This window comes from Gossypium arboreum, chromosome 7, assembly GCF_025698485.1.
Source record: "Gossypium arboreum isolate Shixiya-1 chromosome 7, ASM2569848v2, whole genome shotgun sequence".
NCBI lineage: Eukaryota > Viridiplantae > Streptophyta > Magnoliopsida > Malvales > Malvaceae > Gossypium > Gossypium arboreum.
The window spans coordinates 48043507-48063036 of record NC_069076.1 but is presented as its reverse complement, the minus strand read 5'-3'; the positions used below and the strand labels follow the sequence as shown (position 1 = coordinate 48063036).

Here is a 19530-nt window from a genome sequence, read left to right as displayed (position 1 = left end):
ATGCCAGATTCGAGCCAAACTTCCACGCTGGGTTTGGGGTGTTACATTTAGTGGTATTAGAGTTGGGTTGCAACAACTCGGCTGTGGATTGGGTTTTCAAAGGTTGAAGTTCAGAAAATTGTTTTCAACCACATGCTCAGTTTGAATTATTTCTCTTAAAAAGTGTGCCACACCGAGTCTTCGGCGCCGAATCCGTAAGTCTTCTGAATACTTTTGTCTGTTTAGAAATTGAAATACTATGGATTTTTTAGATATTGGTCTGAATTTAAATTTGGTATTTATTTTATGTGGATGTGATGTTTGGATATAGAAATTGTATATATGTGTGATAAATATGTGGCTGCTTCTGTCAATAAGTGTTGTATGTATGAGATGTTTCAAGTTCTAGCTGAAGTGTGATGGTGATAGTAGGATCAGAGTGTACAGCAATAGCGTAGTGGGTAGATGTTACACATTAACCTGTTAGATGGAAATTTCGGGGATGAAATTTCTTTAAGGGAGGTAGAGTTGTAACACCCAAAATTTGGGCCTAGAAGTTTTGGGCCTTGAGCATGGGAGCAGTTGAAGGCAGCTTATAATATTCTATTGTGCATGTAAATTTCGTTAATGAAGGCTTGTTTTAGTGGTTAAGTGTCTTTGAGAAGTGTTGGAGAAGTCCCGGTTCAAACACGGACTCTAGCAAAAATTTTGGTTTAAGGTGAATCAAACCACAGGTGTAGTAGGTAGGCCTTAAGAATATTATTGGAGAAATTGTGACACAAAAAGCCTTGTGGCTTAGTGGCAAGTAGCGTGTGGAGCATTTAAGGGGAGGCATGGGTTCGAATCCCATGGCAAGCAAAGAGCATTTATTTTGCTAACAGGGGGTGGCAAGAGTTGGTGTTGAATTTAAACTCTGATGATGGAGGGATCCCACATCGGGAAGCTAACATAAGAGTGGATGCGAAGCTGGCTTTAAATAGAGAGAACCATAAGGAGAGTAAAGGTACCTTTCTTGGCTGATCCCTTTCGCTTTATGGCGTGCTCGTTTGGGTTGGGCGTCGGTTAAGAGTGCTCGGAGCGCGGATTAACTCCAGTCTCCTATCAGGTGTGTATTTCTCACTACTCTAGTTGTAGGATGGCTAGTTCGGGCCGCGATGGGCCGAAAGGGGCCATGTGGGCCCAATGGGCCTATGAGCCCAATTGGATAAGTTGTTTGATTGTGTAGTAAATATTGGACTAGGCTAAGTGAATCTCATATCTATGGCTAGATTTGGGCTAAAAGGGCCACACGAGCATGTGGGCCGATTTCGGCTGAGAAAGGGCTTTAGGCCCATTCGTATTGTTATCCCTGTTTAGAATACTTTAGTTTACCAATTTACCAAAATACCCCTGGTTTGTAAAATTACTAAAATACCCTTGGTTGATTAAATTACCAAAATACCCTTAGTTTGTAAAATTACCAAAGTACCCCTAGTTTGTAAAATTATCAAAATACCCCTAGTTTGTAAAATTAACAAAATACCCCTGATTTGTGAAATTACTGAAATACCCTCGACCTGTAAAATTATTGAAATACCCTCGACTTGTAAAATTACCAAAGTACCCTTGATTTACAGAATTACCGTTTTACCCTCGATTTACAAAATTACCGAAATACCCTTGTAGGGTAGAAATGCCGAAATACCCTTGTAGGGTAGAAATACCAAAATGCCCTGTAGGGTAAAAATACTGAAATACCCCTGTAGGGTAGAATTACTAAAATACCCCTATAGGGTAGAATTACCGAAATACCCTTATAGGGTAGAAAACCGAAATACCCTTGTAAGGTTGAATTATTAAAATACCCCTGTAGGGTAGAATTACCGAGATACCCTTGTAGGGTAAAATTACCATTTTACCTCTAGGGTGTTAAATGACTGTTTTGCCCTTATGGGCAAGTGACTGACTTGGACTGTGTGGTTGACAGATTTGATTGTGAATATATGTTGATGATATGAATAACTTGACTGTGATTGTTTGATTCAAATAAGGACATGATATTCTGATTCTGTATGTTGTATGCCATGACATGTATATTTGTTGCATGGGATATGGGTTATATTAATGGAGGAAGCGTTCTGGCAGCCTCGCTGCAATCTGGTGGCCTCGGCACATATATCTGTTCTGGTGACTTCGTCACAATATCTGGCAGCCTCGTTGCAATCTGGTGGCTTCGCTACATATATATATACCTGTTCTGGTGGCCTAGCCACAATATTTGTATATGGTGACTTCGTTACAATATCTGCCAGCCTCGTTGCAAATTCTGTGGTGTGTAGCGGATAGGTGGGTCGAGTTGTCTCCCCACATGGTGTAAGGTTGGTACGGGGGTGTATACGGATGGATTGGGTTGGGTTTGCATTCACATTCGATTCGATTACATTACGACACGATTACGATTACCTAATTCGATTACGGTTACGATTACGATTACATTCGACGATCGTCTCGATTCGATTACATTACCTAATTCGATTACGATTCGATTTTGATTACGTCACCGATTACGATTACGATTCGATTCTCATTTTGATTCTAGTTCTGATAATGTTTCTTATTCTGGTAATGGGCTAAGGCCCATCTGGTCTGTCTGTTATAATGGGCTAAGGCCTAATTGATACTGAAACTGTAAGTAGGGCTAGGGCCAACTTTTAATTCTTTTATATGGTTGACTGTTCCTTTTATATAGTAGGGGATTTCACACTGAGTTTTCGTAAACTCACCCCGTTTATTAACCTTTCAGGTAATTTCCAGCCTTAAATGGATCGGAGCTGCGAGGGGCTCGGAGGAAGCCGCACACATTGTTTATGTTACAATTTTGATTATTACTTTTAAATGTTTTTATGTGGGTTGTAGTAAAGCCGTTGTAATTTTCTGGATTTCAAATTTGGAATTTTATTTATTGTTCTTATAATTGCTAGTATTAGAACATGGTTTTCCAAAGCAACTATTGTTGTTCAAAACATCACGTATCCGCAATTGTTTTTAAATTAAGCTTCCGCAACTACCAAAATTTTTACAAAGTTGTTAAGAATGTTATTTAGTGAAGGTTTTCTAACAAGGTTTAAAAAGGGTATATATAAGTTTTAATTATTAAGAAGGGTTTTAATGGAAACATGGTTTTGAAAAACACTTCAATGTGACATGCCAGATTCGAGCCAAACTTCCACGCCGGGTTTGGGGTGTTACATTTAGTGGTATTAGAGCTGGGTTGCAACAACTCGGCTGTGGATTGGGTTTTCAAAGGTTGAAGTTCAGAAAATTATTTTCAACCACGTGCTCAGTTTGAATTATTTCTCTTAAAAGTGTGCCACACCGAGTCTTCTTGCACGAATCCGTAAGTCTTCAATACTTTTGTCTGCTTAGAAATTGAAATACTATGGATTTTTAGATATTGGTGCAATTTAAATTTGGTATTTATTTTATGTGGATGTGATGTTTGGATATAGAAATTGTATATATGTGTGATAAATATGTGGCTGCTTCTGTCAATAAGTGTTGTATGTATGAGATGTTTCAAGTTCTAGCTGAAGTGTGATGGTGATAGTAGGATCAGAGTGCACAGCAATAGCGTAGTGGGTAGATGTTACACACTAACCTGTTAGATGGAAATTTCGGGGATGAAATTTCTTTAAGGGAGGTAGAGTTGTAACACCCAAAATTTGGGCCTAGAAGTTTTGGGCCTTGAGCATGGGAGCAGTTGAAGGCAGCTTATAATATTCTATTGTGCATGTAAATTTCGTTAATGAAGGCTTGTTTTAGTGGTTAAGTGTACTGAGAAGTGTTGGAGAAGTCCTGGGTTCAAACCTGGACTCTAGCAAAAATTTTGGTTTAAGGTGAATCAAACACTGGGTGTAGTAGGTAGGCCTTAAGAATATTATTGGAGAAATTGTGACACAAAAAGCCTTGTGGCTTAGTGGCAAGTAGCGTGTGGAGCATTTAAGGGGAGGCATGGGTTCGAATCCCATGGCAAGCAAAGAGCATTTATTTTGCTAACAGGGGGCGGCAAGAGTTGGTGTTGAATTTAAACTCTGATGATGGAGGGATCCCACATCGGAAGCTAACATAAGAGTGGATGCTGGTGGCTTTAAATAGAGACCAATAAGGAGAGTAAAGGTACCTTTCTTGGCTGATCCCTTTCGCTTTATGGCGTGCTCGTTTGGGTTGGGCGTCGGTTAAGAGTTTTCGAAGCGCGGATTAACTCCAGTCTCCTATCAGGTGTGTATTTCTCACTACTCTAGTTGTGGGATGGCTAGTTCGGGCCGCGATGGGCCGAAAGGGGCCATGTGGGCCCAATGGGCCTACGAGCCCAATTGGATAAGTTGTTTGATTGTGTAGTAAATATTGGACTAGGCTAGGTGAATCTCATATCTATGGCTAGATTTGGGCTAAAAGGCCACACGAGCGTGGGCCGATTTAATGAGAAAGGCCTTTAGGCCCATTCGTATTGTTATCCCTGTTTAGAATACTTTAGTTTACCAAATTACCAAAATACCCCTGGTTTGTAAAATTACTAAAATACCCTTGGTTTATAAAATCACCAAAATACCCCTAGTTTGTAAAATTACTAAAATACCATTGGTTTACAAAATTACCAAAATACCCCTAGTTTATAAAATTACCAAAATACCATTAGTTTGTAAAATTACCAAAATACCCCTAGTTTGTAAAATTATCAAAATACCCCTAGTTTGTAAAATTACCAAAATACCCCTGATTTGTAAAATTACTGAAATACCCTTGACTTGTAAAATTATTGAAATACCCTCGACTTGTAAAATTACCAAAGTACCCATGATTTACAGAATTATAATTTTACTCGCGATTTACAAAATTATCGAAATACTTTTGTAAGGTAGAAATACCGAAATACCCCTGTAGGGTAGAAATACCGAAATACCCCTGTAGGGTAGAAATACCGAAATACCCCTGTAGGGTAGAATTATTGAAATACCCCTGTAGCGTAGAATTACCGAGATACCCTTGTGGGGTATAATTGCTATTTTACCCCTAGGGTGTTAAATGACTATTTTGCCCTTATGGGCAAGTGGTGACTTAATTTGTGTGGTTGTGGATTTGATTGTAAATATATGTTGGTGATATGAATGACTTGATGTGATTGTTTGATTCAAATATGGACATGATATTACGATTACGTATGTTGTATGCCATGACATGTTTGTGCATTGCATGGGATATGGGTTATATTGATGGAGGAAGCGTTCGGCGACCTCATTTGCAATCTGTGGCCTCGGCACATATATACGATACGTGACTTTGTCACAATATCCGCACCTCGCTGCAAATTCTGTGGTGTGTAGCGGATGGGTGGGTCGAGTTGTCTCCTCACATAGTGTAAGGTTAGTACGGGGGTGTATATGGATGGATTGGGTTGGGTTTGCATTCACATTTTGATTCTAATTACATTACGACATCGATTTTGATTACATTACCTAATTCGATTACGGTTCGATTCGATTACATTGCGATATCGATTTTGATTCGTAAACTAATTACGATTCGATTCGATTTTGATTACACACCGATTCGATTACGATTACGATTCTCATTTTGATCCTAGTTCTGATAATGTTTCTTATTCTGTAATGGGCTAAGGCCTATCTAGTACTGTCTATTATAATGGGCTAAGGCCTAATTGATACTGAAACTGTAAGTAGGGCTGGGGCCAACTTTTAATTCTTTTATATGACTAACTGTTCCTTTTATATAGTAGTGGATTTCACATTGAGTTTTCGTAAACTCACCCCGTTTATTAACCTTTCAAGTAATTTCTAGCCTTAGATGGATCGGAGCTGCAGGGGCTCAGAGGAAGCCACACACATTGTTTATGTTACAGTTTTGATTATTACTTTTAAATGTTTTTATGTGGGTTGTAGTAAAGCCGTTGTAATTTTCTGGATTTCAAATTTGGAATTTTATTTATTGTTCTTATAATTACTAGTATGAGAACACAGTTTTCCAAAGCAACTATTGTTGTTCAAAACATCACGTATCCGCAATTGTTTTTAAATTAAGCTTCTGCAACTACCAAAATTTTTACAAAGTTGTTAAGAATGTTATTCAACTGAGGTTTTCTAACAAGGTTTAAAAAGGGTATAAGTTTTTAATTATTAAGAAGGGTTTTTAATGGAAACATGGTTTTCGAAAAACACTTCAATATGACATGACAGATTCGAGCCAAACTTCCAGGCCGAGTTTGGGGAGTTACACTCGTACAATTAAATTTTAAGTCACATACTTTCATATAATGACAGACATCGACAGAATAGGTCATGCTCTTATTTGTAGATATAGTAATCATTCACACATATATATCGTTCTTTGATACTAATAATTCACCTCAAAAATCAAGTCACATGCGAGTACATAATACATACCTGACTATCATAATGTATCATGCATAATCAATGGTAGTTTACCTCGAACTTTCGAATTCATAATCTTACTTGAATCACCGGCGATAAGTCTACTAGGTTTAAAACCCGAATCCAGTCACCAGCACAAAACCCGCGGGACTTTAAGCTCGAATATAATACCAGCACTAAGCCTGCAGGATTTAACCCGGATATAATACCAGCTCGAAGCCTGCGAGATAAACCCGGATATAATACCAGCACGAAGCCTGCGGGATAAACCCAGATATACATCAAATATCACGCATATTTAATCATATATTAACACATCTCATTCAACATATCACATTAGTAGTCATTTGCTACATTCAGATACAAGCTCCATATGAACATCATCATTTACATTTCGGTTCAAAAGTCAACATAAATATCACATATCCATTTCACCATTCAAGCTTAACCCATAGTGACCATTCAACTATATGCCATAAACATAAATTATTTATCACACAACTTAATTCAAGTTGAACCAAAAGGTCACAATCCATCTAATGTATACATATCAAGGCATCATCAATTATATACTAAAGGTGACTACTTAAAACTTGCCACGGATGAAGACGAACGCACTGGGACAGCTATTTGAAAAATTTAGATTTTTTTTTCTTCCAATCCAATTCTGATTTCCTCTTTTCTTGATTAATTAAAGCTTGAAGTTGCCGAACCCTAATTGCTTCCATGAACCTTTTTCTTTTCCCATTTTCGGTTCAAAGAACCATGAAAGATGATAATCTAACTTTTATTTTATTAATATATTAACATATATTCATAAATTACTCAAATAACCTTATTTCAAATTCAATATTTCAATAATGCCAAACCAACATCTCCACTAACTAATTAGTGGTCCATTTATCACATGAGGACCCTAACTTTTAAGTTCCATAGCTTTTAGACACTTTTAACGTATAGCATGCTACTTTTACATTTAACGCAATTAAGTCTTTTTATAAAATTGAGCTCACAAACGATAAAATTTTCACATGAAAATTTCACACATATTAACTCACATACTGTAAACACCAAGAATAAAACTAAAATATTTTTTGACTAGGATTTGTAGTCCCGAAACCACTTTCTGATTAAGGTCTAAACTGGGCTGTTACAACTCTCCCCCCCTTAGGGATTTTCGTCCCTGAAAATCTTACTAGAAAGTAGATTAAGGATTTGCTTCCACACAGTATATTTCAAATACACACATAGCTTTGAATTTCTTATCTCTTTAATCCCACGAGTAAGATTATGATCTGTCTTCCGCTATACATCATACCCACGAGTAAGATTATGATCTGTCTTCCACTATACATCATACCAACCTGAATCTTCTTATAACTGTATTAAATTACTTTCATTCTCTGCTTAATTTCTCTGATGATATTAATCCCGTGGATCATTTTCCCACAAAGCTCAGTCCTGAAACGACAGAGTTTGGTAATTGCAACCATACGATACATCATACAATGTCATTTTTTTTATACACACATGATAGCTTATCAAATAGAAATAGCCTCACTTAGTTGCTTCCAAATTTTAAAACACAGTGACAAATAGATATTTCGAGAATTTCAATATAACCAGACTCACGACTTCTCGTAATTTCTCCTGAATTACCATATAAATTTTAGATTTCACTCTGAAATAATGATTACTAGCACCATATGCAAACTGACAGCCTCTGAGACGAATAACTCAGCTGATTTATCAAAAGAGAAATCTATACGTACGGAAGGACTTATTCAGACAGATAACAATAATTCAGATAACATCTAGCTTTTTAATGATAAGAAATAATTCCAATACAAGGTTCATTAAAATTCTATTTCATCATTACTACTTTCTCAGATAGAATTGTTCCGATATATATAATTCAGTATCAAGTCCTCAAGATTACGAATCCATCTTCTAGGCTATCCTTCAATTCACACATGTACGTTCAAAGTTTATTTCCAATCCGGTGGATATATTCAAACGCATATAACTCAATTAACTTTTCAATCGAATAATTCAGATCAAACGAAACCATTGAATTAGTCTTTTCAAAGAAATCCTTTCTTCCCATTAAAAAGATAATCCAGACATATCATTATACAGAAGCCACAACCGTAAAAAAAAGAAATCATAATGTCATAATAAGACCGATGTCTTAACCGTAACAATAAATAACACTCTGACTATCAATAATGCATTTAAACACAGAAAAGAATTCAATATGGTTTAAATAGCAATCAATGCAGAAACACAACTTCTATAACTTTGATGACGGTACCACTGTACTCTCACATTTCAAGTCATAAATTATAGTCATAATAGACATAATCATCTTTGTCAAATAAATATCTCTTGCCGTTAATCACATGGAATCATAAGAAAACCAAAATATTGAAATTTCAATGTCTGAGGCTACACAGAATATCAGAAAATTACAACTTATATAAAATGATATCAATTCCGATGATATCCTAGATAAGTTCTGAAAAGAATAATGTCACTCATAAATACTGGAATCCACAGTAATAAAAGTTATATAATCTTCACGTATTTTCAACAGAACAATAGCCAGTAGAAATAGAGTATTAGAATCATACAAATTTTACCGTTAACTTTCATATTCACACAAGGAAATAATTACCAGAGAAAGACGTAACAATGTCGAGTATAACCCAAACAGACCAACGATGCTTCCGTCCATTATTATGTTTAGCTAATGTTCTCATACGATAAGAATTCCCTCATAAATTATACAGTCACACATACTTCTAAGGATAAATATACGCATAGAATGCCCAGAAGGAATCATAGTAACTACCTGACTATAATTATTGGACTTAGCCATCACTATAATTTAACCATTATTGAACTGTCTAATTCTGTCATAATTTGTTTTTCACATTATCCCTTCACTAATAGAAATCTATTTAGAAAAGCTTCTAGCTAATATTTTCTTTAGATAACATACCTGAATAGGTCAATTAATCAGAGTTAATTTCTTCTGTAACAATGACTTTGCATAATCTGAATAGTCTTCAAAACTATCCAATATCTCTTTTAGTGCTGCCTTCATTTGCTGATTCATTCTCTTTTCTGACCACATTAGTAATCTTTCAAACACGGATCTCTGTAACTCGAAACTAATGAGCTTATTCCACCCAAATCTTACAGATTTCATTGTAACATTCACTAATAAGGGGGGGTGAGGTTAATAAAGCCTCTAATTCAACTCACACATAAACGCACATAACACATATTGTCACAATTAGCCAGTTCATTACTGATTTCACATTCCCAAATCATTAATAAACATTTGCTTGTAATCACTTTTGTTCTTAACACGTAATTCTTATGCCAACTCAAATCACTAATTCACAATCGAAATTCTCATACAGCATCATTACTCAAATGTCATAACTCATATTCTCATATAATTATAACATTTATCACTAACAACATGTCATACAATTTGATCCATACCTTTGTGAGTTTCAACTCATAATCAACACATTTTCACTCAAACATTTGAGTATTTACTTCAGTACTATCAGAATTTGCTTGGTTGGAAAACATAGCTGTCTCATCAAAATAATTTTTTTGTCAGAGTCAGGAGATATCACACTATCACAGGTTAAACATGGCATGTATAACTAGACTCACATACGCTATGGTAGTCCTAGAACCGACTAAACCATAGCTCTGATACCATAAAATGTAGCACCCCTTACCCGTATCCGAAGCCGAAATAGGGTTCGAGGCATTACCGGACTTATATTTTAATATTCATTCACATTCAAAAGATAAATCTTGCATACAATTTAAAATTTTCACACATTCATTCATACCATGAAGACATATTTCTCAGAAATAAGCTTATACCATGCCTGAATATACACAAACATTAACATAATTAACAAGTCATTCTCGCATGGCTACATATACAAATCAAAATGAACCACATTGAATTTAGCCTATACATGCCACATAACCAAAAACTTAAAGCTTTTAATTACCAAAGTGGTAACTAGATAGTGTGATGTGGTCTCCAACAACTTCCAACCGGAGCAAGTCTCCGAAACTCTATGAACATAGGAAAAACACACAGACTAAGCTTAGAAAGCTTAGTAAGTCATAAGCAAATAAATCATTTCAATGATATTTACAAATCATTATCATTAAACCAAATTTAACAAACATCAATCACTTATACAATCTTGTACTCGTAAATTCATATAACCACATTAAGTAGCTTCTTTTATCCTATTTATCAATGAATATATATATATCACATTTTCACATTCGAAAGACAACCGTTAACTCAATCATATAAATAAATTTTGCACATAATCATTACATGAATAACCAAAACATGTAATGGTTCACTAACTACTTCATATTTAACTTATCCATTTGGCTACATTTCAATTTCATATATATATAGAGCACATATTCACATTTCATTTTCCTATAAATCACATATTATCTTACACATATATATTACTCTCCATTTCCCAAAACCATGTTTCTCATTTCATAATTCCCATGCTCAAAATATAGGATCACAATTCGTATAACAAACATATATGTATCACACCACTTATTTATACATTCACATCATTTGATGTCATATATTTCACATATTATCACTTGAAACATAATCACCTTTCATTTCTGAATTTCATAATCAAAACACACGTACCTGAATTATATATCCATAGATCATAATCATATTCACTTTCATTACTCAATTTCATAAACATTGCAATATACCTAAATCGGATGCACATTTATATATTCATTTACTTCTCAGAATACCAGTTGAACCATTCAGAAACAAAGAGGATACTTGGATATCTCTGGAAGCTCGTACAATTAAATTTTAAGTCACATACTTTCATATAATGACAGACATTGACCGAATAGGTCATGCTCTTATTCGTAGATATAGTAATCATTCACACATATATATCGTTCTTTGATACTAATAATTCACCTTAAAAATCAATTCACATGCGAGTACATAATACATACCTGACTATCACAATGTATCATACATAATCAATAGTAGTTTATCTCGAACTTTTGAATTCATAATCTTACTTGAATCACCGGCGTTAAGCCTGCTAGGTTTAAAACCGAATCCAATACCAAAGACAAAACTCGGGACTTTAAGCTCGAATATAATACCAGCACTAAGCCTGTGGGATTTAACCCAGATATAATACCAGCGCGAAGCCTGCGTGATAAAACCCAGATATAATACCAGCACGAAGCCTGCGGGATAAACCCAGATATACATCAAATATCATGCATATTTAATCATATTTTAACACATCTCATTCAACATATCACATTAGTAGACATTTACTACCTTCGGATACAAGCTCCATATGAACATCATCATTTACATTTCAGTTCAAAAGTCATACATAAATATCACATATCCATTTCACCATTCAAGCTTAACCCATAGTGACCATTCAACTATATGTCATATACATAAATTATTTATCGCACAACTTAATTCAAGTAGAACCAAAAGGTCACAATCCATCTAATGTATACATATCAAGGCATCATCAATTATATACTAAAGGTGAATACTTAAAACTTACCACGGACGAAGACGAACGAACCGGGACGGCTATTTGAAAAATTTAGATTTTTTTTCTTCCGATCCAATTCTGATTTCCTCTTTTCTTGATTAATTAAAGCTTGAAGTTGCCGAACCCTAATGGCTTCCATGAACCTTTTTCTTTTCTCATTTTCGGTTCAAAGAACCATGAAAGATGATAATTTAACTTTTATTTTATTAATATATTAACATATATTCATAAATTACTCAAATAACCTTATTTCAAATTCAATATTTCAATAATACCAAACCAACATTTCCACTAACTAATTAATGGTCCATTATTCACATGAGAACCCTAACTTTTAAGTTCCATAGCTTTTAGACACTTTTAGCTTATAGCATGCTACTTTTACATTTAATGCAATTAAGTCTTTTTATAAAATTGAGCTCACAAACGATAAAATTTTCACACGAAAATTTCACACATATTAACTCACATACTGTAAACTCTAAGAATAAAACTAAAATATTTTTTTGACTGAAATTTGTGGTCCCGAAACCACTATTTTGATTAAGGTCTAAACTGGGCTGTTATAGGGATTTATTTAAATTGACTTATAACTCCTAGCAGTAGGACTGAGGTTTTCAAAAGGCAATTGGTTTTCAACTACTATGCCACGTAACTGGTTTCAAAAGGTTCTCCAACGAACAATGTTTAAAGAGTAATAACATTTTTGTACGAGGCATGTTTTGGTTAACGAACATGTAATTTAACAAATAAATTAAATAAGATAGCTTTTCATAAAGATCACAAACAAGGTTTTAACACAAGTAGACTTTTGTAATAAAAATACATTTTTTTCAAAACTCACTCTAACGTAACATCATAGATGCAACCATAACGTCTAGGCTGGGTTTGAGGTGTTACAAGTAAGCTCATATGATATAAACTTAACTAATCACAAATACAACATTCATCAGTCTAAACATATTATCATGTACTTTGTGATTACTAACAAGCCTTCCAACTGCTTATTCATAAGCTTATATACAAACTTTGTAACTTCTTTGATTTTAAGCTCATAATATACATGTACATAGCTATACCAATCCATAACAAGTTCATACATACACAGAATGTCGTTGAATACTCAATGTCTCACACACTATGTAACGCCCTAAATTTTGGGCCTAGATGAATTGGGCTTTGGGCTTTGGGTTTCATAAAATTTTTAAGTGAGTAAGAAAATGACAAAAGACATGTTGGCTTCAAGGGTTTAAGGAATTTAAAGTGTCTAGGTTTGTTGGAGAAGTTCTGGGTTTGAGTTTTGTGGTAGAGGAATTTTAATTTAATTATTAAAAGAATCAGGGTTGGGAGTAGTTGGGCTTTAAATAAAGTTAGGGGAAAATGGAATAAAAAAAAGCCTTGTGGAGAAGTGGCTAATTGACGCCACTTAGGGTGTAGGGAGGTGGCGTTAGTGGCTAGTAAGGAGATCCAAGGTTCGAATCCTAGCATAGGATTTTTTAGGAGTTTAATTTTAGCCTTCTAGAAGGTTGGAAGTGACATGAAGATGGACTCTAAATGGAGTATTCAGAAGAGAAAATTTAGGAAATAGATTGGGGAGTTATCAAGGAGAAAACGAGGAGATGAAAAGGGGAAGTGATGGAGCTGAATTGGGAATTGAGGGTCAGGCAATTTGGCTAGAAGCTATAGATATGTGTTGAGTTTGGGGCCCTAGGCTAATGCCAAATTCTTTATTTTTTTTAGTGCCGATTGGCTTTTCCATCTTTGCTAGCTGATTCTTTTACCATTCTTCCTCTCCTCAAATCTTTTTTGATTTACCCTTTGGGTTAGCCGATTTCTTCTTCTACCCTTCTTCTTTAATTTGTGTCAAATAAACCTTATTCACCATATTAGTTTGAAAGACGAAAAGTCAAATCTCCCTTAGGCCGATTACTCTTTTGGGTAAGACCTTATCTCTTTTTCGGCTAATATTGTTAATACTGATTACTCCCCTCCCTCACTCTTTTTAATCAACTTTGGTAGGGAATTGGTATCGGATCTCGAATTTTAGCTTTCTGCCAAATTGCTCCTTAGGTGTTTTGCGATTTTGGTAAGTATTCCTCTCTTATTGGCTAAGGTGGCCGAATGTTCATAGTTAAGGTAAGGGGACTTGTGTTGGATACGGGTCACCTATTATTCTTGTTTTAATAGTTAAGATTGGTGCAAAACTAGGAGTTGATCGTGGTTAGTGATTTAAAAAGGGGCTATTATACTTATCGCGCAAGGTATGGTTAAGGTGAGGTTTCGGTTTTAGTAAAGATATGTATTAAGCATGTGATTAATTGGAGGGTGATACCATTTGTAGGTTGGTGACTAAGGGAATCGCAGCATGCTTGCTTACCAAGTATGTACATACACTGTACACACAAGTAGATCGGCAAAAGCCGAAAATCCGAAAAGCCAAAATGCCGAAAAGTCAAAAAGAAGAAAGTTTGGCTGTGGTAGTCTTGCGAGTGTGTGAACACTCGTGAGGAAGAAATGATAGGTTACCTGAGGCCCCATGGGCGATTACATGGACTTGGGCTATGATCTGGCCAACCGGGCCAGAATAGGCTTAATGGGCTGTTGGGCCCATAATAGGAAAAATTTGATAATTGATGCTATGTGATAGAAAATTTGTGTGTGAGTATGAATATAAAGGTGATTTGGGCCTAATGGGTCATATGAATATGAATTGGGCCTAGTGGGCCATATGAATATGAATTGGGCCTGATAGGTTATATGAATGAGATTGGGCCAAGTGGGCCATATGCATGTATGCAGGGGTTTTGGGCCTAGTATATGATAACTACATAAAACTTAATTAATACATTGCGACTGTGGACAAGTCATCGGGGTAAGGTGTGGCAACGGGAATATGCATGTCTAGATTGGATCTAGGGAGAGCTTGGTACTTAAGCGGTCTTAATGACTCACCTCCTCTTCTCTGGAATCCTACTGGTGCATAGTATTCGTTCATCTTAGCTCACGAGATTTGATAACGAGTCTGATGGGCCATGTGAACGAGATTGGGCCTAAAGGGGCCAAATGAATAAGTGTAGATCTGTTAGTGTTTAGTAAAGGGGTTGTGGACCTAGTTTTTGGTAGCCACTCAAGCAGATATAAAACTTAAATAATTAATTAATCACGATTGTGGATGAGTCATAAGGTTAAGGTGTGGCAATGGGTATATGCATGTCTAAGATTGGATGTAGAGAGAGCTTGATACTTAAGCGATCTTAATGACTCACCTCCTCTTCTCTGGAATCCTACTTGGTGCATAGTGTCTGTTCACTTTATCCAACGAGGACTTGTTAACGGGCCAAGGTAAGTAATAAATCCATAATAAAGAAAATTTACTGAAATACCCTCGATTTGTAAAATTACCAAAATACCCTTAATTTAGAAAATTACAAAAATACCTCTGCTTTACAAAATTATAGAAATACCCTTGACTTCCAAAAATTACAGAAATACCATTGGTTTGCAAAATTATCGAAATACCCTTGGTTTGTAGATTTACCAAAACACCATTGTAGGGTGAAATGACTAAAATACCCTTAATAGGTAAAAAGATCGTCCTGCCCCTCTAGGGTATATGGCTCACTGATAATACAATTTGATTGATTTGACTATGTTTTGACTGAGAATGTATGACTGTGATTGGACTGTTGTGACTGTGATTTGTATGATTTTGTATGCCGTGTGTATATTTGCTGCATTCATATAATATTATGTTTCACATGGGTGGGGATTATGAAACGGAGGAAGAAATTGAGGATTGCATAGTTGTTTGACGACCTTGGATCCATCGATTAAGGATCGTATGGTTGCTTGATGACCGTGGATCCACCAGTGGCTTTTAAGCCCTATATATGGTTATTGGCGACTCTGTGTCGATCATATTTACCCAAGGCTATGTGTCGACTATATTACCGTCGCTGATGGCTATGTGCCTAACATGATACAGCTACCGATGGCTTAAAGCCAATCATTCTGATTATGGCTTTGTGCCAACCTACATATGGCTCTGTGCCAACCTGATTATGGTTGTGTGCCAAACATATTTGCCTAAGGCTATGTGCCAATGTATGATTATTGACGACTCTATGTTGATCACATTTACCTAGGGCTGTGTGCCGATTATGATACTCTAGTTGATGGCTATGTGCCTAACATAATGCAGTTATCGATGGCTTTATGCCATTGTGCCATTCTGCTTACGGCTTCCAGCCGTCCTATTATCTGGCAGTGTTGCTAAGATGTTTACGGCTATGTGCTGTCTTGTTTACGGCCTTGAGCTATCCTGTTGAGGTAGTACCGCAACTGGGCTGCCATTGATGTGTATCGGATGGGTGGGTCGATATTTATATTCCCACATGATGTGTACCGGGGGACGAAGTTGGTGTGTAGTGGTTGGATTGGGTTGGGTTGCATAACTATTTTATGATTATACTGTTTTGGGCATAGGCCCACACTGTCACTACATAGGGCTAGGCCCAGACTGTACTAGTATTGAATAGGGCTCCAGCCTAGACTGATTCTAAATTCTATCTATTTACTGACTGTTACTCTAGTAAGAGGATTACACAATGAGTTTTCGTAAACGCAACCCGTTTATTAACTGTGCAGGTAATCCCTAGCGTTAGGTGGATCGGTGTCACAGAGGGACTCGGAGACTACCACACAACTGCACATGTTTTTCTATGTCATTTATTTAGATAAGAACTTTGGCTTTTGATTTGAATTGTATTAAGGCATCTTTATTTTTTTAACTTTTTATTTAGTATGCTTAATATCTGTTAGAAGTAGGGCATGATTTTCCAAAACAGTAATTGGTTTTCAAAATATCACGTTTTCGCAACTGTTTAAAATAAGCTTCCGTAGCAAGTAAGGTTTTAATAGAATTAACGTTTCACAAGTTTTAACATGGCCAGAGGTTTTGAGTACTAAGAAGGGTCTTCAATTGGAACATGGTTTTCAAAAAAAACTTCAATGTGATATGCCAGATTCGGGCCTAACTTCTAAATTAGGTTTCGGGTTTTACATTTAGTGGTAACAGAGCCATGTTGCAAAACTCGACTATAGAATGGGTTTTAAAATTGGATTTTCGAAAGAATTGTTTCAAAAAGGTTTCAAAAGATTTGAAGTATTTGAAATATTTTTCTGAATGTTTTTCTAAAAGTATGGTTACCGAGTCTCCGGCACCGAACCCTTAAGTTTTCTGAAAAGATTTGAAGTATTTGAAATATTTGAAATATTTACTCAGTGTATGTTCTGGAAATCAGATTTTTTTCTAGTTAGCAATAATACTGTGATGGATTTCGAAGGCAAGCAAGGTCGCGAGGAGTTGCCCGTCTCCCCGAAAAATGAGATGGTTCAGGAAACTGTAGTGAAGGTAAGTTCGCTAACTTTGGATAACAATAACTCGGAGCTTGGTACGGAGGCACTGATCCGGTTGGTAAGGGAAGTACTGGAAGAAGTGTTCGAGCCAAGAGTTAAGGCGTATGGTGAAACACTTCAGGCTAGGCATTTGGAGTGCAGCGGGAAGAGGGATCACAGTTCCTTTTAAGTCAGGTGTGTTTTGTTTGGATATGATGTTTGAATATAGAAGTTGTAGGCATGTGTGGTAAATATCTGGTTGCTTCTGTGGTTAGATGTTTTGGTTGGGTGTGAGAGGTTTTGAGATTAAGTTAAAAGTTTATTCATGTAGTTTGGAACTAGAGTGCACAGCGGGAGCATAGTGGTGTTCATTGAGCTAAGCGCTTGTTCAGATAGTTTGAAATTTCGAGGACGAAATTTCTTTAAGGGGATAGAATTGTAATGCCCCGAATTTGGGCCTAGAAGTATTAGGCCTTTAGTATGGGTCCGTAAGGAGGTTGCATATAAGCATTTAATTGTACAAGAAAATGACACAATTAAATGTCTACTTTAATGGTTAATGGCCCTGAGAAGTGTTGGAGAAATCTTAGATTCAAACCTGGGCTTTAGCAAAAATTTTGGTAATAAGTGAATAAAACCCTGGGTGAAGGCCTTTTAAATTATTGTGATAAATAAATGACATAAGGAAGCAAGTGGTCTAGTGGTTGTGGCGTCATTAAGGTTGCAAGGGAGCTTGGGTTCAAGTCTTGGCTCTTGCAATTTATTTTGGTTTTTCTTTTAAAGGAACTTGGACTTTGGCCTATAGACCTTATATGTAATTGAGGATAAAATATGACATAGAAGGAGCCTATGGTGGAGTGGCAAGGTGGCATGTTGTGTAACTGTGAGGTCTAAGGTTCAAGTCTTGGGATGCGTAATAAAGTATTTATTTTGCTGTTTGAGCTGTGTAGGAGGTGGAGTTGGACTGGAACTCTGTGGTTGAGGTGGTCATTAGAAAATAAGGAATTTTCCTAATGGTTGAAAGTAATCCCACATCGGGAAGCTAACATGGGACTTGGTGAGAAGCTGGCTTTCAATAGAGCGAACTAGATGAGTTGGTGAAAAAGAAAAAGGTGATTAAGACCCAATGCAGGATGTGCCAAGTTGGTGATCATGGACTTCGGCGCATTCTCATAAACATGTATGTATTCACGCCCTTCTTTGTTAGAAATCGACAAAAGCTAAAAGCTGGGACTGTTCTGGGCCCGTGGGCCCACTTGTGTAAATCTAACTATTAGGTGGGAAGTAGTTAGGCCTGATGGGCCATGTGAACGAGATTGGGCCTAAAGGGGCCAAATGAATAAGTGTGGATTTGTTAGTGTTTAGTAAAGGGGTTGTGGACCTAGTTTTTGGTAACTACTCAAGCAGACATAAAACTTAAATAATTAATTAATTGCGACCGTGGATGAGTCATAAGGTTAAGGTGTGGCAATGGGTATATGCATGTCTAGGATTGGATCTAGGGAGAGCTTGGTACTTAAGCGGTCTTAATGACTCACCTTCTCTTCTCTAGAATCCTACTGGGTGCATAGTATCTGTTCACATTAGCCAACGAGCACTTGCTAACAGGCCAAGGTAAGTAATAAACCCATAATAAAGAGAAATTACTAAAATACCCTCGATTTGTAAAATTACCAAAATACCCTTAATTTGGAAAATTACAAAACTACCCCTAATTTATAAAATTATAGAAATACCATTGACTTTCAAAAATTACAAAAATACTATTGCTTTTCAAAATTACCGAAATACCCTTGGTTTGTAGATTTACCAAAACACCCTTGTAGGTGAAATGACAAAAATACCCTTAATAGGTAAAAAGACCGCTCGCCTCTAGTGTATTTGACTCACCGATAATACAATTTGATTGATTTGACTATGGTTTGACCGAGAATGTATGATTGTTTTTGGACTATTGTGACTGTGATTTATATGATTTTGTATGCCGTGTGTATATTTGCTGCATTCATATAATATTATGTTGCACATGGGTAGGGATTATGAAATGGAGGAAGAAATTGAGGATCGCATGATTGCTTGACGACCGT

General features: G+C 36.2%; 1 long non-coding RNA gene across 1 annotated transcript; it reads left to right on the top strand.

The window, feature by feature from the left end:
• The first annotated feature begins 981 nt into the window (after positions 1-981).
• LOC128295204 (uncharacterized) lies at positions 982-2904 on the top strand. The gene is made up of 2 exons (XR_008285544.1): positions 982-1084; positions 2762-2904. It is a non-coding gene; the product is annotated as an uncharacterized LOC128295204 (long non-coding RNA).
• Positions 2905-19530: the final 16626 nt, after the last annotated feature.